Genomic DNA, 22,966 nt, shown 5'->3' on the forward strand with positions numbered 1-22,966 from the left:
TTTGGGCATTTGGGTTGTTTCCAAAGCTTAGCTATTGTAAACAGTGCTGCTATAAACATAGGGGTGCAGGTGCTCTTTGGAATTGATGTTTCTGTGTCCTTTGGGTAAATACCTAGGAGTGGAATTGCTGGATCATATGGAAGCTCTATGTTTAGTAGGTCCAGAAATCTCCACACAGCTCTCCATAGTGGTTGGACCAGTTTGCACTCCCACCAACAGTGCAGAAGAGTTCCTTTTTCTCCACATCCTCGCCAACATTTGTTGTTGCTAGTTTTTTTAATATGTGCCATTCTCACTGGTGTAAGATGGTATCTCATGGTAGTTTTGATTTGCATTTCCCTGATTGCAAGTGATGTTGAACATTTTTTCATATGTCTGTTGGCCATTTGCATTTCAGCTTGACCACTACCTCACACCATACACAAAAATCAACTCAAAATGGATTAAAGAACTAGACATAAGACCTGAAACCATAAAATACATAGAAGGAAACATAGGCGAAACACTACGGGATTTGCACATCAAAGACATCTTTACAGACACATCACCCAAAGCAGTGATAGTGAAGGCAAAGATAAACAGCTGGGACTACATCAAATTAAAGAGCTTCTGCACAGCAAAAGAGACAATAACAAAAACAAAGAGAAACCCCACCAACTGGGAGAACATTTTTGCACCCAACACTAATGATAAAGGACTGATCACAAAAATCTGCAAAGAGCTGATGAGACTCAGCAACAACAAAGAAAATAATCCAGTCAAAAAATGGGCAGAAGAGCTAAAGATAAGGTTTTAACGATAGCAGTCATGAGGTTTGATGAAGAATATTTGAAAGGGCTGAATGCTAAGAATTTGTGTGCTTGTCTTCTGAATTGTTCAACTGTACTTAATTGCACTTCTTTACTTAATGAGCTGAAACTGTTTATTTCAAAAGATATGTTTTAAAACTGCAGCAGGATAAGCCTCTATTAGCTTGATATAAACAGCTTTTTAAAAACACCCATTCTCCGGGCCTCCCCGGTGGCGCAGCGGTTGAGCGCTGGGTTGCGAAGCTGCTCGCGGCCTCTGCGGCGCCAGTTCGATCCCCGGCTGCTCCCCGGCCACCGGAGGAGGGTCCCGCATGGCGCGCAGACCTCTCCTGCTGCCCGCTGCTCCCCTCAGCAGTGTACTTCGGTCCTTCTGCCTGCTCTGCTCCCCGCTCTGGCTCTGGTGAATTCTCTCACCCTCCCGCGCTTCTGACTGTACCCAGTGCATGTATAAACAAAAAACAAACAAACAAATAAATAAATAAAAACATGCCTCTATAAAATAAATAAATAAAATAAAAAACACCCATTCTCCTTTATTATCGTTTTTTCAAATATTTCTTTGCTCACAAAGAACCAATTTGGTCTGTGGTTTAGTCTCCTGAGTGATTGAAACAATTTACGTTATCTTGTGAAGGCAGCCCTCCCAGTGCAATGGACTTTGTGTGTCTTCTCACCTTTGTGGGTTACCCAGATGGAATTGAGTTTCTAAAACTGCCTAATCCAAGATCAGGTGCTGGAAGAGGCATTTTCAGGGAGCGGTCTCTCCAAGGAGGGGTGTAGCGTGGGAAAGCGAGCAGAGAGAGTGTGACCTGTGGTCAGGTTCCCACGGCGGACTTTGTACCTGGGCTGGTCTCCACCTCCTGACCCTCCTTCTTCACCTTCCTGTACACCTGGGTGTGTATACATCCTGGGGGTATCTGCAGTGTTTCCAAGGAAGTCAGAGAGATAGAAGGAATTTCCAAGTTATGTTTTGGAAAAGTATAAATGTTAACTTATTTGGGACCTCTCCTGGTGGCACAGGCGGTTGAGCGCGGCGCTGTGAAGCTGTCTGCAGCCTCTGCAGCACCGGTTTGATCCTGGCCGGCCCACATGGCGCGGCAGACCTCTCCTGTTGCTCACGCTGCTCCCCTCAGCAGTGTATTTCGTCAGTCTGCCTGTTGTGTTCCCTGCTGTGTCTGGTGCATCCTCTCACCCTCCCGTGCATCTGGTCTGTACCCTGGTTCTTGTATAAAATAAATAAATCTTTAAAAAAAAGTTAACTTATTTGGTTTCTGACTCTCATCTTCAAAAAAGCACCATCATGTTCTTCTTTTCATAATAAAATCCTCATTATGAGTCTTCCTGTGACATTTAAAGTGCTTGATCCGATCATAGGTGCTCAATGAATTTTACACACTTTTCTGCTTCCATTTACCTACCTCATAGGTAAGAAATAGTTTATTTATTTTATTTTTTAATTTTTTAAAAAGATTTATTTATTTATTTTATACAAGCACTGAGTACAGTCAGAAACGCGGTAGGGTGAGAGAATTCACCAGAGCCAGAGCAGGGAGCAAAACAGGCAGAATGACGGATTACACTGCTGAGGGAGCAGCAGGCATGGCAGGAGAGGTCTGCGCACTATGTGGGACCCTCGCCGGTGGCTGGGGGTCAAACCAGCGCTGCAGAGGCTGCTGGCAGCTTTGCAGCCCAGTGCTCCACCGCTGCGCCACTGGGGAGGCCCGGTAAGAAATAGTTTAAATAAAACTTGTGAAAGTAAACACTCAATTTCATCTCCCCACTCCCTTTTCTAATATTATCTGCCATATTAAGACTATAGGCTTCCGTGGTGTGGTGGAAAGTGTGTGGATTCCAGTCACAGAACACCAAATTCTTGTCCGTGCTTTATCACTGACAATCCACATGGCTATGGGGGGACATTTCATTATTTCTCTGGGTCTCAGTTTTCTCAGCTGTAAGATGACATGACGGACAAGATAATGTACACTTAGATTTCAACAATTTTAAAGTACAAAATAACCTAACTGACAAATATTTTTACTCTTTCTCCCATCCCTGTCTGGGTAATTAAATGTGATTGGGCTTAAAGCCGTGATTGGTGGACTGAAAATTACATTTTCAACTTACTAGAATTTATTGTAGGAGAAGAAGCAGTAAGACATTTCCATTTCCAGTGACAGGTACCTAGTACTTTAAGGTCTTCCATTTCATTATTCACCTTAATGTTTTCACTAAAACATATGTGGTTTTCAAGCACAGGAAAGAAAACATGATAACCTGTGGTTATAATTTCCACTAGAAAATAGAAAAAGTGTAACTCAGAAAGAGTGTTTGTGAGGAGTTCCTTTAAATATGAAAACCCTTCCTACAAGAGCTTTTTCTCAAGAAGACTGTTGGTCGTTGCAAGTTTCAAAAGCTGTAGGAAAACAGGACCTAACTGCATCTTTTGTCCCAGTTAGACAAGAGTTGTGGTCATATAACTGTGAAGACTTCGGTGCTGGGGGCATTTCCAATCTTCTGTTATATTTTCAAGCAACCACTCTTCTTTTAAACCAAATTCCAGGAAATTTGGAGAAAATGTCTTTCCGGGTGACACTTCCCATTTCCCAGTGACTCCACATGTCCCTGATCAGATCCCATCTGGAAGCAAGCTGACACGTTCAATGAGCTCTTCCTCTGTAGCAAGTAACCTTCACAGGTATGTTCCGCAATTGTTTCTGCCTTCTACTGTGATTGGATGTTTATATGTGAAATGAATTCTTCCACAAATATTTAAAGAGCACTGATTAAGTTTATGATGTGTGCACAGATCTGAATTTCACAGTGACTCAGAAGAAAATCCTGAAAACAAATTGAAAAAATCCTTTGAATTTGCTAATAATGTGACCATCAAAAACAATAGGAGAGGTGTCATAAGTTTTATGCAAATTCTAGTTTTACAAGACATTGTTATTTTAACTTTGGAGAGCCTCTTTAAATGCCTGGGTTACTTAGTGATGAGGGAAAAGTCCCTTGACTAAATCCCATGCATTGGTTCAAGAAGTCACCTGCCAGGCTAAGTGGAAAAATAAATACGTGGTAGTTTAGATTTTTCTGCCGGTTGTCTTACTGATCACAATCAAATAAGAATATGGTATAGAAAGCTCTTTAGTGTGTCAGGAGGAACAGATTCAAGTGATTTGCACATGTGGGTTCAATTTTAGAGGGAAGAACAGCAACATACATATAACAAGAAAGCTGTTCTCCATCTGTCAAGCTCTTATCTGCCACAAAGCGAGATGTTATCAGTGTGTACGTGTATATACATGGCACAGATGTATGTGGTAAGACAGGCTTTTGTGTCAGCACAGGAGCGCATTGAGGAGGTCCTCCCAACCTGTGTTCCTGCTTCTGCTCTTGCTCCACTGCAGCCTGTCCCCAGCAGTGACCCTGTCAATGCCCCAATGGCATGTGCACACTGGGCAGCCCTCCAGAGGCTCTTTCTCACCATCCATCTGTCCCAGCTCTACTCCCCAGGCAACTCTCCCACTCATCTCCCTCACCAGCTCCAGCCATGTTGGCCTCTCCAGGATTGGGGCATCCTTAGAGTCTTGGCTGAACATATGTTTCTCAGTGAGGATTTCCTTGATTCTCTATTTAAAATTGCAGCCCTTTAGATTCCCCATCAATTCATATACACTGTTCCCTATGGCCTTCTCCCTGTTCCCTGTTTCCTTACCCAGCTGATCCTTTCTGGAGCATAAGCACCATGCCTGGGGGATATCTTTTCTCTTTTGTTTTTTATCATTTCCCCAACAATGTGGCACTTAGTAGTCATTCAAACATTTGCTAAATGAATGAATGAATTAAATGCAGATGATCATAATACATTTAAATATATGAAATATATTTCAAAAATATGCAATTCTTTTATACAGCATGATTGAATTGCTGTAGATTTAATTAGTTCTTTCATGTTGTAAAGAAGTAGTTTTTACATTTACCAAAATAAAGAAAAAACAAATGCTTTATTTTTTTCCTCTAATTTCATTGAGGCATAACTGACAATAAAAATTGTACATATTTTCGGTATACAACTTGATGATTCAACATATGTATATATTGTGAAATGATTACCAAAATCAAGCTAGGTAACATCTCCATTACTTCAGTTATCGTGTGTGTGTGTATGTGTGTGTGTGTGTGTGTGTAGGGGGCAAGGATACTTAAGATTTATCCTCCGTGAGTAAATTCCAACTATATAGCACAAAATAGTCAGCTATAGTCACACTGTTGTACATCAGAATTTGAGTAGCTGTGGATTTAATACGTACTTTCACATACTAAGAAGTATTTAATACACCTATAAATAAGAGCAAGGATCAAATTCTTTAAATGAAAATGAAATATCTTCCTTCAGACAATTGGAATCAAATCACTTCCATGAAAATCAGTCATAAGACAATGAAAATCTTTGCTTATTGATAATTTCAACAAGAGTTGTGAAGGAATCATTATTTTCAGATAAAATGCTGTATTCATTACTATTGTTGCAGTAACAAATGACCACAAGCATAGCAGTTAAAACAAAATGAATTTACCTCCTTACAATTAGTAAGTTTGAAGTTGGGGCCAGCCCAGCTGACCTCTGCTCCAGCCCTCCCAGCAGAAATCTGTGTTGGTTAGCTCAGCTTATCCCGGGAGCTCTGAAAGAATCTACTTCCAGACTCATTCTGGTTGATGACAGAGTCCTGTTCCTTGTGGCTGTGGGTTTTACTGGCTGCCCTTGGGGAAGCCCCCCCCCGCTTTACTCTGAGAAACTTCTCTTTAGTCCTGGCATGTGGCCCCTACATCACAGAGCCAGATGGGCATGGCCAGTCCCTCCCACTCTGGGGATCTCTCCCACAACTCCAGCTTCCAGGCAGAAAAAGCTCTCTGCCTCTAAGGGTTCATTTGGTGAAGCTGGGCCCTCCCACATAATCTAGAATAATATCTTATCATAAAGCCTACAGCCATAGCGATGGCTAGGAGATAGAAAAGGGACATATTTTGGTGGGGAGGGGGCCATTCTGCAGGCGTGCAGCCTTACTTTAGAGATACTTTCAGAAAAACATCACCTCCTAGAAAGAAAGGATTAGTTACTAGGAAAGTAACTGCCAATGGAGGATTATAAAAGTAGGTTGCTACTATAAGAGGAGGGTGCTTCCTGGTTTTCATCAAATTACAAGTCTGAGTTGAAAACGACAGAGAGACAAAGTGCTGGCTTATTAGACTAGATCCCCTTAGCTTTGCATATTCATAGTTTTGATTGAATCAAAATCTATCAAGAAAGATCAGCCTTGGAGAGACCAATTATGGTAAAGAAGCTTATAGGAGATTGATTTATAAATCAGAGTCAATAACTTTTTTAGTGTGCTTATTCACAATTACTGATTCAAGTCTTTTTTGTATGATGGGATAAGTCCTTGCAAAATGAAGAGAGAGATTTTTCTCAAGAGTAGGCTTTCTTCACCTTGGTATAGGAACTAGAGGTCCACCAAGGCCCTGTGAGCCTCCTGAGCTTGTTACCATTACTTAAAGAATGCAGCTTATTTTACATGAGAGAAGTGAGGGCCCTGAGGGTTAGAAGAAGCTTCTGCTCTTCATCCAATCCTAATTGGAAACAGAGATCAATATGCTCTGAGCTTCTGCCCTTCTCCTAATGGAAGGCACACTCACTGATCTCTTTATGACCTAGAAGAATGCAGTTTGAGGTTCTCATCCAGTTCTATTTTATCAGTAAATGTGTTCTCTCTGTGAATCTCATCTTTACTCTCAGAGTAAGGATGAGGTCAGCTCCACTTCTTGCCTGTTATGTGAAGTCTCTCCCTCTCTGTCTTTGATGCCCCAGGTCTTAAAACAGGATAAATATTCCTGATCCACTCATTATTCTTTAGAATTCACAGCCACGTGATGTCTCTATACATATGTGATTGAGATTGCTTTTTCCTTTGCTAATCCATGTGATGCCGTTTTGATTACTCAGCCATGCCGAGAAGAACACAGAGGGATATGGGATGATTTCTTTTGCACCCTGAGAGTGTCAGAAATCATGTCAAGCATTGCTTAGATTCTGGAAGGGACAGAGATGGCAATCAAAAACTAATTAAGGGAACAAGATCACTTCAGATAATAATAAGTACCAGGAAAAAGGCACTACAATATGATGAGATACAGAGAGGTGCAGAGTGCTGGGGGCAACCTCAGCGAAAGTAGCATCTAAATAAGACCCAAGGGCCTCCCTGGTAGTGCAAGGGGTAAAGTCTCAGCACTATGAAGCTATCAGCAGCCACTGCAGCATGAGTTCGATTCCCAGCCAGGGAGCTACCCACATGGCACAGCAGACCTCTCCTGTCTCACCTGCTGCTCCCCTCAGCAGTGTACTTTGCCTGTTCTGTTCCCCATTCTGTCTCTGGTGAATCATCTCACCTCCTCCCCCATTCCTCCGGCCTCTACCCCAGCTCTTGTATGCATAAATAAATAAATCTTAAAAAATGAAAGGAAGGAAGGGGGTGGGGGAGAGAGAGAGACAGAGAGAGAGAGAGAAGTCTCAATGAGAAATAGACACCCGCCACTTGGATACCTCAGGAGAGAAATGGAGCAACAGAGCTTTCTAGGCAGAGAACTGCAAATTTTAATGTAAGATTAGATTTCCAGTGTTAAAAAGGGAGAGCAAAAATCGTGTTGCTCTTTTCACCTATCAAAAAATTAAAAAAATAAATGTGTTGAGGAAAAAAAATAAAATATTTATTGATTAAAAAAAAATTACCTAAACGCAACAATGAACACAGCAACACAATGAAACCTGAAGTATTGCTAGGCCATCGCCTGTGGGGAGGCTCTGTCAAAAGTTTGCTGTTTGCAAAGGGCAGTTCTGTGAGCATGGCTTTAGCAGGGAGAGGGCTACTTATAGAACTGACACACACACAGCTCTTGGGATCAATCCTACTAGCGTGCAGCATGATTTGGTGCTGCCACTGTGTGCAAACCTTGTGCATATAACTGGTCCAGGAAGAAACCTTAGACATTATGATACCAAGAGGTGGTCTCAGTTTCCTCAGCCAATAAAAGGAAACAGAGTTTGAGGAGAAGGAAAATAGTTTAATTTGTTGACAAACGGAGGAGGGCGGCAGACTCGAGTCTGAAAGACCACCGTCCTGCACTTTGGCAGAGGGCAGGGGTGTGCATCCATAGTTGCAAGGGAGCAGAACGGGGGAGTGGACAAGGGTCAGCATGTCCATCCTTGCAACACAAGCATCTGGAGGCTTTGGTTGACACAAGCTTGATTTTGTTACCACTTTTTTTGTGGCCAACAATGTCAATGCTATCTTACTAGTGGTGCTCTTTTCTCTTGGAATGTAAGAAAACAAGGTTTGTTAAGCCCAGAGGGTAAATAAAGGAAATGGGAGCGATTCTCTGGTGGAACTGAGAGACAAGTCTTTCATTGCTGTATCAGTTATGCAAACGCTGCAGAAGAATGCGTACTGCGTGACTCCATGTATGTGAACTAGTAGGGCAGGCAAACTTACCCACAGGCGACAGAAATCACAGCGGTTTCCTGGGGCAGGGGCTGGGGATGAAGATTGACTACACAGAGATACAAGAGAACTTCTGAGAGGGGATGGAAATACTCTATCTCGATTAGGTGATGGTTACACAATAGACATTGAGCAAAAGTCATTGACTTGTACAATTAAAATGTGTGAATTTTATCATAGGTCAATTAATCCTTAAAACATTTGTTGAACATAATAAAATTATTAAAATAATTAAAATCAAATACCTATTTGTAGAGGGGAAAAAGGCAGGAGACATTATCCTAACTTAAATTAGTAGGTTACTGAACTTATAATTTAAAAAAAAAAAAACATTTTATTGTGGTAACAGCATGGAACATGAAATTTATCCTCATAATTTTTTAAGTTCATAATAACGTGATGATAACTGTGAACACAGTGCTGTATGACAGATCTCTAGAAATTATTCACATTGCATAATTGAGACTTTATACCTGTTTGACAGCCACTATTTTCTCCTCCTCTGCCCCCATCCTTTAACAACAACTGTTCTACTCTCTGTGTGAATTTGACTATTTTAGATTCTCTGTACAAGTGAAATCATGCAGAATTTGTCCTTCTGTGACTGGCTAACTTCACTTAGTGTGATATCCTCCAGGTTCATACTTGTGATCACATCGGTAGGCTTTCACAATTCTTCAAGGTTGAATAATATTATGTTTTATGTATATATAACATTTTCTTCATCCATCTGTCAAATTTGAAGACATCCAGAAAATTACAGTCCAGTCATACTCAGAAAGTTAGATGCCAATTATGAGCAAAACATAACAATAGTATTTAGAAACTATAATCCATCATGACCTTGGGTTTATCTAAAATTGCAAGATTAGTTTAACATTAGAAAATCAACCAATGTAAGTCACCACAATAATTGATAAAAAAGAGAAATATTAACCTAATTTAAGGAATGCAGAAAAACAATTGATATAATTTGGCATTCATCAATGATAAAACTCTTAGCTTGGTTATGGAAGAATACTTCTCAATCTGGTAAAGTATCTAAAAAATAAACCTAGCAGTAACATCATACTTAATGGTGAAACATTGAAAACTTTCCACCTTGATGTCACAAACAAGGAAAATATGTTTGTTTTCACCTCCTTTTAACATTGTTCTGTAAGTTTTAGGTGGCAGGGTAAGATAAGGAGAGAAATTTGGATTGGAGAGGGGAAAAAAATCTGTCAATATTTGTAGATGAGATGACTGTATTCTAACAAAACTAAAAAGAACCTATAAATAAATTACAAGATAAAAAAGTTTAGGAAGGTTGTACATAAATTTAATATATAAAAATTAATGTATTTTAATTCAATAGCCATAAAATAAGTTGCAGCTAAAACATCGTAAAAAATAATAAGGTACATATCACAACTGACATTTTTCCAACTTTATTGAGGGATATTGACAAAAAGCTACAGTATACTTAGAGTATAAACATGATTATTTGATATATGTATACTCTGAAATTAATTGCAGAATAAATACACTTCCATCGCCTTGCATACTTACTTTGGAGGGAATGAGATCTCTTAAGGTTTATTCTTTTAGCAAATTTCCAGTGTACAGGACAGTGTTATTAACTATAGTCACCCTGCTGTGTATTAGATGCTCAGATTTATTTATCTTTTAACTGGAAGTCTTGAACATTTTGAACAACTTATTTCTCTTCTCTCATCTCCAGTTCCTGACAACCAATTTGCATGCTGTTTCTCTGAGTTGGATTTCTTTTTTAGATTCCACATGCAAGTGAGGTCAGAAAGTGCTTATCTTTCTCTTTCTGGCTTATTTTGCATAGTATAGTGACAATGTTGTCACAAATGTCAGAGTTTTCTTCTTTCCTAAAGCTGAATAATGCTCCATTGTCTGTACACTTGCATGTATGTGTGTGTGTGGGCACGTGCACACACACACACACACACTTTCTTTATTCACCAAAAACCAGTTAGGTTGTTCCCATAGTTTGCTGTAGTGAATAATGCTGCTGTGAACATGGTAGTACAGAAGTCTCTTTGGATTAGTAATGTTATTTTCTTTGGATGTATATTCAGACATGGGATTGTTGGATCATGTGTCAATTCTATCTTAAATTTTTTTGAAGAAGTTCCATACTGTTTTCCATAGTAGCTGTACTAATTTACATTCTCATTAACAGTGTACAAGTTCTTTTTCTCCACCTCCTAGTCAACATTTATTATCTCTTTTCCTTTTAAAAAACAGACATTCTAACAGAGGTGAACTGCTATTTCATTGTGGATTTGATTTGCATTTCCCTGGTGATTAGTGATGTTGAGCATCATTTCATGTATCTATTGGACCTTTGTTTGTCCTCTTTGGAAAAATGTATATTAAGGTTCTTTGGCTATTTTTTTCTTTTCTATTGAAAGTACTATTGGTTTACATCCTTGTTAAGTGTTTTTGGAATTATCAGGTCTCCCCCTTCAGGTTTAGTCACCATAGCACACCCAACAACCAAGGTGTACCAAGATGCTTTGATTGTGAGTGCTGGGAGCTGAGTCTCCCTCTCTGGTCTCACCTCTGCCCCTCTCCTTCCCACTCCTGGATGCCTCACTTCTGTGGTAAGTTTTCAAGGGTTGGTTTTAAACGCTGTCTTTGACCCTTATCTATATTCCACATATAAGTCACACCCATTTTTCAAATTGGGTTAATGTTTTTTTTCTACTGAGTTGTAAGAGTACTTATATATTTTAGTATTAATCTCTAATTGGACATGTAACTTATAAATATTTTCTTCTGTTTCATAGGTTACCTTTTCATTTTGCTGATGGTTTTCTTTGCCATGCAAATGTTTTTACTTTGGTGTGGTCTTACTTGCTTATTTTGCTTTATTACCTTTGTTTTTGGTGTCAAGTTCAAAACATGATTGCCAAGACCAGTGTCAGGGAGTTTCCCTGTTTTCTTTGGTAAGTTTTGTGGTTTCAGGTCTTACATGTAACTGCTTAATTCATTTTGAATTGATTTTTTTTGTCTGTGTATACTTTGAGAGGTGTCCAATTTCATTCTTTTGTATTTGGATATTAGGTTTTCCCAATACCATTTATTTAAGAGACTATATTTCTCATGATGTATTCCTGGCATCTTTGTCAAAAATTAATTGACTGTGTATGCATGATTTCATTTCTGGGCTCTTTATTCTGTTCCATTGGTCCATGTGTTTGTTTTTATGCAATGCCATACCATCTTGATTTGTAATAAAGTTTTGAGCTCCCCAGGGTTGCTTGATGGGCATCCTCATAACCTGATCACTAACACAACAGCCTTCTGAAACCATCATTTTAGGGGTTAGGATCCAACAATACAATTGGGATGGACATAGACATTCAGCTCATATAATCATATACTCATTTACTGGTTTGTGAACCTCTCTTATATGATTTGTTTTGTGATTTATTATTTCGAATGAGCCTCTACTTAAAATATGATCTCTCTCTGAACCCTGTGACACCTAATGTTCTGCCACAAATAGAATTAGTTGTCAGTAATTACAAATAGAATTTGCACACAAGTCAAGATTTCATGGGACCAGTAGAATCCTCCCAAAGAAGAAAAAACACAGATTCTAGAATAGAGGACTTGGCATTTGTTTCCAGGTTGTCCTAATGCAAGAAGAGGACTGGCATTTTCAGAGTGTGTGAGATGGAAATATTTATCAGCAAAGTGATGTGAATGAAAACTCACCTTTTAGATTGACAGGACAGGTTACTGAGATTACTTATTCAGGTATTAGCAGGTCTCTTTTTATTAGATAGCAGAACAAGAGCAACTACTTCAGCAGTCAGCACTTTTTTTGTCTTGAAATTCTTATCTTTAAAAAATATCATTTGTAATTAACAAAAAGTAAGGTCATTGTTTCCAAACTTGTTGATTAGAAGGAGTGGTCAACATTTCTGTCAATGAGGCTAGTAACTCTTTTGCTGCCTTCTTAAATCCACATCCTTGTTCTTTCATTTTTAGCTTTTCATTCAGTAGCACTTACTGGGTATAAATTGTGTTCCAAAGCATGGTCTTTGATGTTAGGGAACTGATGTTCTAGTTGGTGCAGCCAGAAGAGTATACTAACTTGCGAGAGCTGCTAATACAACATACCACAGATGGGATGACTTAAAAACAAAAATTTATTGTCTCAGTTCCAGAGACTGGAAGTCCAAGATCAAGGTGCCAGCAGAGTTGGTTCCTTCTGAGGCCTCTCTCCTTGGCTTATATGCTGTCTTATCCCTGTGTCTTTACAAGGTCTTTCCTTTATATCTTAATGTCTTCTTATAAGGGCACCAGTCAGATTGGATTCGGGCCCACTCTACTGACTTCATTTAACCTTAATTACGTCTTTAAAGACTCTCTGCAAACATAATCACATTCTGTGCCACTAGGGAGTAGGACTTCAACATATGAATGGAGCAGGGTGGGTTACACAATTTAGCCTCTAAGAATGTAAGTGACTATGTTCTATAACCATGCCTCTGGGAGGAAGGGTGTCTAGAGAGCCTTTGGAGGGGGAGGTGATGCTGTGCACAGGATCTGGAAGAATGAGTAGGCTTTCTCCAAGGGGAGAAATAAGCCCAAGTCATTCCAGGAAGAAGTTTCAGCATGAGCAAAGATAAAAAGCTGCAAACCTTCATAATGTGTTTGGAAAACATGGAAACATCCACTTTGAGTGGAGTGGCAGAGCAGATGGGTGCTAGGAAGTAGGAGACATTCAGACCTGGGTGGTGATAGCTGCAGCCATAACTATTGGTTTTGTATTTGGAGAAGAAAACTGCAAACTCAGTGGGACAGCTGAGTAATTTGATTGCATCAACCCCATCGCCTATCCTATATAAAGGATTTCTCTGTAGAGTCATTTACTTGCTTATTTGGTTGTTAAATTACCGCCTGTTCCTGCTGATGGGTTTACAGAGAAATTCACAGATGTTGCTGATATTTTCAACCTAGCCATGTTGGTTTTGAACAGTGACTGGCTTTGTCTTTTGTGAAAAAATACTTGCATGCACAGCATCCCTGGATGGAGACACTGTAAGGTCAAAATATTTTTGTTGGATGCTTTAAACTACTGATTGAAATAATATTTACTACCTTAGTTGTCCTTTTTTTTTTCTTTTTCACTCCATTTTATTTTTTTTATTTTTATTATTTTTTTTAAATAATAAATTTTATTTTTATATTCCCCATACAATTGCAGCCCCCCCATTCTGACCCCAATCCCTCCCCTCCCGCCCCCGCCCCCTAAAAGTGTCTCTGGTTCATAGTTTTTTGTTGATTTTGATTTTCACTTTCTTATAGTTATTCATTTTCCTGGTCCCTTATTTAAGTTTTCTAGATTCCTGCTATGAGTGAGACCATCCGGTATTTTTCTTTTTCTTTTTGGCTTATTTCGCTGAGCATGATCCCTTCCAGCGCCATCCATGTTGCTGCAAATTGCATGTGTTTATCTTTTTTGAATGCTGAGTAATATTCCATGGTATATATGTACCACATCTTCTTGATCCAGTCATCTATTTTTGGGCATTTGGGTTGTTTCCAAAGCTTAGCTATTGTAAACAGTGCTGCTATAAACATAGGGGTGCAGGTGTTCTTTGGAATTGATGTTTCTGTGTCCTTTGGGTAAATACCTAGGAGTGGAATTGCTGGATCATATGGAAGCTCTATGTTTAGTAGGTCCAGAAATCTCCACACAGCTCTCCACAGTGGTTGGACCAGTTTGCACTCCCACCAACAGTGCAGAAGAGTTCCTTTTTCTCCACACCCTCGCCAACATTTGTTGTTGCTAGTTTTTTTAATATGTGCCATTCTCACTGGTGTGAGATGGTATCTCATGGTAGTTTTGATTTGCATTTCCCTGATGACAAGTGATGTTGAACATTTTTTCATATGCCTGTTGGGCATTTGCATTTCCTCTTCAGAGAAGTTTCTTTTTAGCTCTTCTGCCCATTTTTTGACTGGATTATTTTCTTTGTTGTTGTTGAGTCTCATCAGCTCTTTGCAGATTTTTGTGATCAGTCCTTTATCATTAGTGTTGGGAGCAAAAATGTTCTCCCAGTTGGTGGGGTTTCTCTTTGTTTTTGTTATTGTCTCTTTTGCTGTGCAGAAGCTCTTTAATTTGATGTAGTCCCAGCTGTTTATCTTTGCCTTTACTATCACTGCTTTGGGTGAGTTGTCCTTTCTAACTGATGGAGGCATATCAACCATCGTATGTGGTAGCATTTTTTCCATTTTCAGACAAAAACAGCTCTTGAAACTAAGGTTAAAATGTACTGATGTATTTTTATGTTATTTTTCCATAGGTTAAAAAGATGACATCTGATAATCACTTTTAAGTATTTTTCCAGTTTGCACAAAACTTTCATTAGAAATACAACCAAACTACTGTCAAAGAAAAGATAGGCATATTAATCAGTGTTCCTCATACTAATTTTGCTAGTCTCTGGAATTTTATTAGTTATATTATTTTTGCCTAAGGAAATATTGTTCACTATTAAATGCTTGTTTCATCATAACAATCATTTACTGAAAATTCACATCATTGGTTCTTGAAGAATTAAACTCAGCAGGAAAAGCAAGATAAAAGTTACTATGTATTTCAAGATTACTTGAAAGAATTTGAAATGACTGGGAAGAGAGAAAGCAGGTATCTTGAGTGATTTGAATAGAATCATGTGAAATAAATTTTTTTTTTCTACCAGTAAACAGGGAACCAGTGAAAACAAACCCAGGGAAATTAAATTTACCATCCTGCCCCCCCAAATCGCAAGTTAGAATGTGTTTCTTACAGAAATTTAATGGTTTACTGAGAGATGTAAGTTCTAAGCAAATTATTTCCATAGGCAGAATTTATCACAATTGCTGTAATTATAAGAAGGCAATTAGTTACTGACTTGTCTCAATAATAAATCTTTTAATATTTTTTTGATGTAATAGAAAATGAAACTAAAAATGTTAAGCTTCAATTAACTGGTCGCTTACTTTAGGTATATTACAATTCTTACAGTAGAGTAGGAGGTAGATAGCATTTCTTCCATTTTATGGAAAAGGCCATGTAAGGTCAAAAAGTATACACAATTTGCCCAAATCTCATGGCCAACAAATGGCAGAAAGTAAAAATGGATGGACCTTTGACTTCAAGCTCATATTCTGGTAACCTTCCCATGGTACACAGTAAACATTCAAAGAATGTTTTTTGAGTGAATGAATTTTTTAATAAAATTAAAATATAAAAGAAAAAGAAATAATAAAAATATAAAAGAGACAGATTTTTGAGGCCTTTCTCCCACAGCAGATTATGAAATCTTATTCCTGTTCCATCTCTGCAGGCCTAGTTTTTTATTATTTTAATTCCTTAATATATTAGGTGGTAAGCTGTATGTTCCCAGGCTATGCTTTTGCTCAAACCAGGTCTTGGCCTGGAATTCCCTATGTGCACCTCTCTTGTTTAGTTTTTCCTACTCAAGTTCCACCTCTTTTCTGAGAGCTACTGTAAAGGTAATGACCCTTTCTTTGCTCAATTTACTTAGTTTTTAGAATACTATATACAAGTTCATATTATTTTAACTTTTGCCCTTGGGTCTTTTCTTTATCATTTGAATTTTAGTCTTGCAAGTAAGTATTTTTTCAAGCTATTTGCTCCTCTTCCCAACATTTACATGAAATGTAAATTCATGAAATGAAAAAAAATTCAGTATTTTGAAAAAGTACACAGTTTGAAGAAGACACACTTAAGTTTGTTGAGACTGTTGATGATGATAAGGAGCCGTTTGTTTTCATTGTTAATGATAATGAACCAAAGATTGAACCTGAAGTTAGAATAAACACTTTTCTGGTTCTAAAATTTACATAATGACAACTTTCAACTAACCAACGATCTTGGTGAATCCGTTGCTCTGTTACTAATTGGGGTTTAAATCATTATGGAGGACTAAGTGTTGTTTCTATGACACCAAAGAGGTATAACCCCCATGAACTTGTCACTCGTGGCTGTGTCCAATAATTTAGCATGGCATTTCCCTTAGCTTGGATTAAAAAAAAAAGCAAATAAAAATTCTTATGGAAGTAATTACTTTGAGAAGTGAGTGATTTCAGAGGACAGGAATGAGGAGTTGAGAGTGAAAGGGAAAGGTGGAAAAGCCAATCCATGGATGCATTGTGAAGCTGGTCACCGCTGGGCCACCATCTGAGGACTATTTTATGGTGTTCCTTATGAAATATTCTATGGCCACCATCTGAGGAATATTCTATGGTATCCTTAGGGATGCCTGCCCAAATCAGGGCAGAGTACTTAGCCATTGGCTCCCAGCCCAAGGTCAAAGTGCTGTCTCAGCTTATGCCCCAGGGCAGAGGTACTAGCCTGATCCCGCAGACATCCCTCAAAGCAGGGGCTCAAGTGCCCCCGACAGAAGACAAAAGACACAATTTGGTTGAAGTAAGGTACTGACAGTCCTCACCTGTGCACAGGTGGTTGTTTTACTGAGCAAGAGTCTTGCTGCCTGACATGTACAAAGACTGATATCATGACTGCAGGTTTTGAGAAAAGTAAAACGCTTTATTGCAAATAGATTGGCAAGGACTTAGGCGATAAACTCAAGTCTATCACCCCAATTAAGAAAAGGAATGAATGAGGTTGTATGGGTTTTGGAGGACTAGGCTTAAAGACAAAGGAGTTTAATTTTATTGGCTAAGGAGTGGGTTAAGAGCAAAGAAATGTGAACCTGGCTGAAGCTCACTGGCAAGTTATGGAGAAGTTCACACATAAAGAAGTATGAAGAGGCTTTTTTCCAGATAAGTAGAGTTTTGAATTTCTGTTAGTGGGCTCCTTGCTGTTAGGTAGCCCCCCTCTTCTGCATTTGTGTCTCTCAACTCCAACCAGCTTTGGAACTCAACTCAAGGTTAGTTAATAAGCCTCTAGACTGCGGGCTTTGCAAAAGCAAGTTTCAGAGAAAAGTTTAGATCCATTTTTTTTTTTTCTTTCATGCTCTAGGGTCTGAACACATTTTAAACATTTAACCTCAGTTACAGTTGCTGTGACAATGGTCAAAGGAAAGATGTGAGATGAGTAAGAAGTGATGTCTGCCACATGTCTATTTCTATTAAGCTTATACATGAGCTCAGCATTGTCTCAGTGCAATGCTCTTAGGGAGCTATTACAAGTTTATTGGACTTGACAATGAAATAAACCAATTTACTCTCTCTAGAATAGATTCCCCAAAACAGTGTGGGAGCAAGTTTTTGCATGTGCCTAGGTAAAATTTACTAAACATGGCTGAATAATTTGTTACTTAAAAACTGGGCCTCCCCAGTGGTGCAGCAGTTGAACTCTGGGTTGCAAAGCTGCCCGCAGCCTCTGCAGCACCGGTTTGATGCCCGGCCATGGGGTGAGGGTCCCACATGGCGCGCAGACCTCTCCTGCCACCCGCTGCTCCCCTCAGCAGTGTACTTCATCAGTCTGCCTGCTCTGCTCTCCCCTCTGGCTCTGGTGAATTCTCTCACTCTCCCGCGCTTCTGACTGTACCCAGTGCTTGTATAAAAAAACAAAAACAAAAACAAAAAACTGTGGCATCCCTATGTGGGTGAGAGGAGTCAGCAATTAATTCTGGGAAGAGATAGAAGCATTGCCTTCCTTAGAGGACAGCTAATGAAGCCAAAGACACTGAATGTGCTTGCTATGGGGATCAATGCTATTTGCAGCTGAAGCAGCTGTGCCGCAGGAGCTCCCTGCATCATTTTCAGGGAGGCACAGAATGCTAACATTCTGAGAACGTGAAATATCCAAATGCATCTGATTGGTTTATGAGAATAAATAAAATATTTAAATAGGTTTACCTTATCAGTTACAATTTATGTCAACTCTCCTTAATCTTAGGAATTTTATTCCCCACTTAGCACATACTATAAGCATATGTGGTGAATTCCTTGATTATTAAGAGAAATGATCCCATTGATAAATATAATATGTGAAAGGTATGAAGAGAACAGATGAATAACAAAATTGATTATTCAGAATAATATATCCTTCACAAAATAGTTAAGATGCGCAATTGCATTTTAAGTTGTCATCAATGAGGTGTCCTAGAAGATCACAAGTTAACATGAAGAAGGAAATCTAATTGGACACAGAGTTACATACTCAGCCATACATGTTAATCTAATAACTCGAGGAGGTTTCATGTCAATCACCTCCTGCTTAAGACTCAGAAGAAATGTGATTTTTATGGCTGAATCTGCAAAATTGAGAGAAAAGTTGAATGTAATTACTTTATTGAGTAATCCATACTGAATTTCTACACAGGTTCAAGTTTATTTCTAGAGTAAATTGGGCTTTGAGGTCAAGTAATTGCAGCAAATAGGAGATGATTTCTTACCATAGTTTTGGTTTGAGGGCTTAGAGATAACTTCTCTTTTAAGATTAACAAACTTATACCATACATCCAAATAAGCAAGATCAAACCTGTTTTGAGCTGAGTGGAGGCGAGTGTGTGGAGGGAGTGAAGGCCTGCTCCTTGCAGAGAGCAAGGGAGATGTCAGGCAGCGTATGTGTCTTGCTGCTGTTGTGATGACAGAGAGGAAGGACTGTAGAGAAAACAAGAACTGTGCAGTCATGGGAGAGTCTGGTCCTGCATGAACTGCTGGGTCTTCTCAGGCCTCTTTGCTCTCCTATCAGTCAAAAGGCTCCCTATGTCTGATTTGTCAGAAACGTACTCATTCTCAGCTCCTCCACATGTGTGCATTCCCATTTCAATGTTTTATTATTTGATTTAATATTAATGGACAATGCCTCGCAGGTTCTCTTATGCATTAATTGTGCTGTTCTAGGAGTTCACAAAGGTAGACATAAATGAAAGTCAAATATCTTAATGAACTCTGCATAAGGAAGCATTATCATGTGAAGATTGATGGAAACTTCATAAACCAGAGATTTTTCATGCAGCTGTGATCAGTGAGTTTTGAGCAGCAGAGAAAAACACAATTTGCATATGCAAACCAGTACAGCTTGAACAATGTCTTAATTGTTGTTATCTAAATGAGGAATAATTAATTCACATTCATATAGCATGCTAGCTTTCACTTAGTTAATTGTATAGCTCCAAATTTCAAAATAAAAACAATGCATATGTTAGCTCTCATTTAGAAAGATTCAGCAACAGTGATGAAATTCTTAAGTTGAGAAGCTTGTCAGAGGGAATCCTTTTATGTTAGGAATCATCTCCCTCACTATTGCTCCCACTACATATTTTGAATATAGCATAGAAATCTTTCCCTTTCTGAAATAAAATTAGAGAACTTTAGAAAATAAAACTAATTAGGAAGATGAATCCAAAACACAAAAAGATAACAAAGGGGCACAATTCAGATTTCAAATTTCTCTGCACTGAGGGAGAAAGAGTTTAGCAGGGAATTTCATATAAACCAGCAAAGTTTACTAAAGGGTGGCACAGTTTACTAAAGACTGGCACAGTTTACTAAAGGGTGGCTCCTGAGCACAGGGGGCAGCCACAAGGATAGGACTCTAGGTTGACTTTTTTTAAACTTTTTTTTAATTTTAACATTTATCATTTTTTACATTTTTTTAGACAATATTTGCTTCCTGCCACCTGCTCAGATTGGGTCCCCATAGAATCTCCTTCCCCAAGGCACCCATGTACCATCACCACAGTCCCCTGTGCTCCTCATTCCCTCCCTCTGATCCCTCTCCCTCCTTCTGCCCTGCAGGATGTCTCTGGTTTATAATTGTCTGTTTTTGCTTTGTTGTGTTTTGTACTATTATTGTTATTTTTTTTACACTTATGTCCTATTTGGTTCCCCTATATTCCTGTGTTAAGCCAAACCATCCGATATTTTTCTTTTTCCTTCTGTCTTATTTCATTGAACATAATTCCTTCTAGCTCCATCCATATTGCTGCGAATGGCATGAGTTTATCTTTTTGATTGCTGAATAATATTCCATTGTGTATATATACCAGATCTTCTTGATCCAGTCTCTAGGTTGACTCTTGAGGGAAGTTTGAGACCAGTTTTTAAATTGTCTTCGAAGAGCTTATCTCTTTCTCGAACCATGTGGATGCTGCAGGGTGGAGTGTACACATTTGGTCTTTAATAACTAGCATTTATATGGTGATTAGGGCTGCTTGTAATCAATGGAGTTCCCCATATGCCTGGAGAGGAGGTAATTGCTCCTAGGCACACTGAGCATGAGTGGAACAATGTGTAAGTCAGAACAAAATCTCATAAACAGAGTAGTTACAGAAAAATTCCGTCTCTCCAGCATCGATCACGTCTTCCTGGTTCCAGGACTCTCTGGTGGCTGGGTGGCTAGTGGCTGCTTCTGACCTGTTCCTGCCCCACCATCCACATCATTATAGCCTCTTTGCAGCATTCCCAACGATTCTGGGATGTGTTTCATGACTGTGGAAAGAGAATTTTGTTCCTTAAACCAGCTAGTGCAGAGTCTGTTCCCAGCGACTAAACTTCTGCCCTAGTAGTAACTATTCTCAGAATTCCCAAGAATATAAGGGAATTTGGGACTGGTGATACTATCTGGTTGGATTTGAAAATAACAATGATATCCTACCTTCAGAACAGGGACTACCTGTTTAACTGTACCAGAAATCTTATTTAAAAAATAAGATAATTTCAGGGTTTAATACCTAGTTTTTCAGAGACAGAGAGCCAAGGAATTTCTTTGCAGACCCTAAAAACATCTCTTTTGTCTTATAGTCAAAGGCTGATGTACTTAAATATCAGATGTGGTTTGCCTTCATGAGCTGCTGAATCACGGCATAGGTAGCACATGTCCCACTTCAGGGCTTTTTTTAAAATTTTTATTTTCATGAAAGTGGGATGATGCTGGGAGAGAGAGGACTCGAAGGAGGATATCTGGGCAGATTCACACCCTACTGAAGCTTACGCACCAGCAAAGGCTGTGGCTTCATGTGAAGATCTCACCTGGAGTGATAACCAAACTGGGGTGTGGGATGACCATGTTGTTATTCCTCCAATTCTGAACTTCTTTATTCCCAACAATGCCAGTAGCACTCAGGGGGAAGGTATAAATTCTTGCCAGGAGAAGAGTTAATTGGACTTGGTTAATTAATATTGATGAAGTTAGATTTTGCTAGTTGGTATCATTAGAAACCAGGAAAGTATGGGAGTAGGCTGTAAAGGGCAAAGTGTGGGAAGAAAGGCACATAATTCTAGATTAAGCTGAATTTATCAGATAGAGGCACTCAGTGGAGTGCTGTGATAACTGAGAATAGTTCCCCACATATACTCAGAGGATTGACTTAAATGTGGACTCGGGAAGTCATAGCCCACACGAAATGATTTAATGATCAGAGGTACCTTGGCTTAAAGCAGAAAATAAATCCAAAGACTGGCAGCTCTCCTGCCCACTTATGACTTTGCAGAGGTTTCTTTTCACAAACCTTTTCCCTTTGCAAAGCAGCAGCACAGTTCTTTCTGCCTGCTGGTGTCTGTGCAAGCTTCTTCTCATCTGCTTTTCCTAATAAACCTGTCCTTTAAAATGTAAAAAAAAAAGAAAAAGAAAAAGAAAAAGAAAGAAATCCCTGATAATTACTTATTGCTTCTCTAGCAAATTGCCACAAATATACTGGTTGAAAATAACATGAATGTACTGTATTACGATGCTGAGAATCAGAAGTCCTCAAAACAAGGTGTTGGCAAGTTGTGTTCCTTCTGGAGACTCCGAGGGAGAATCCATTCTTTGCCTTTTCAGCTTCTGGGGCCACAGTATTCCTTGATTCATGTGTCCCTCAAAAGCCAGCAGGGGAGCATCTTCAGCTCTCACACACACATCTCTGCTCTCATCATCACATCTTCTCTCTGACCTTCCTGTTTCCCTCTTAGAAGGGTTGTGTTTGTCGCACCTGGTAATTCAGGATAATCCTATCTCCAAATCTAACTTAATCATCCTTCAAATTCCTTTGCCAGGGAAGGTAACAAATTCACAAGTTTTGGAGGATTAGAATGTGGACATCTTTGGGGGCGATTTCTCTGTCTCCCACATACCACATAGCTGTATCCCTTGAGAGAGGCCTAAGGGTTCATCCTCCACCAAGATATTGAGAAGCTCTTAGACCAGAGCCAAGGTGGGCATGGCTACCAGGAGTTTTTGAGGAACCAGATAGCTTCCCGGGAAAGAACTCATTTTAAGAGATGAGAGTAGGGAGCTTAGATATGATCTAGAAACAGACTGAGCTTAGTTGTTAGGAGATAGGGAAAGGCAAAGTTCTATCACTCTGACTTGTTCCCAGCCCAGTTCACATGAGTGCCGAGAAGAAAAGCAGCTGAACATCAATAATCAAAATGAAAAGCAAAACGAAACAATAATGACTGAGAGAAATGTTTTGATATTCTGGAAAATGGTGGGAAAGGTAGTGCAGGCAGGCTTAGCAGTCTCAACTCTAGGGCTGTTCTCCATGGTAAGCACAGTGTGATCAGGCTGACATTGTTGGTTTTAATCCAGGGCAGGAGATGACCAAACTCCCTCTGAAGATTCATAGCAATAGGTGCAGGCTAGATTTTTAGGAGCACTGAGAT

At 39.2% G+C, this 22,966-nt stretch overlaps 1 long non-coding RNA gene across 1 annotated transcript in view; it reads left to right on the forward strand.

Annotated features, from left to right (window-relative positions):
* The window catches only part of LOC119244663 (uncharacterized), a 223,656-nt gene that overhangs the window by 81,773 nt on the left and 118,917 nt on the right, over nucleotides 1-22,966 (forward strand). Inside the window, exon 6 of the long non-coding RNA XR_008551797.1 lies at nucleotides 3,373-3,507. This is a non-coding gene — a long non-coding RNA (uncharacterized LOC119244663). The remainder of the gene's footprint in view (nucleotides 1-3,372; nucleotides 3,508-22,966) is intronic.

This window comes from Talpa occidentalis, unplaced genomic scaffold (genome assembly GCF_014898055.3).
Source record: "Talpa occidentalis isolate TD23 unplaced genomic scaffold, MPIMG_talOcc4v2.1 talOcc4.14, whole genome shotgun sequence".
Taxonomy (NCBI): Eukaryota; Metazoa; Chordata; class Mammalia; order Eulipotyphla; family Talpidae; genus Talpa; species Talpa occidentalis.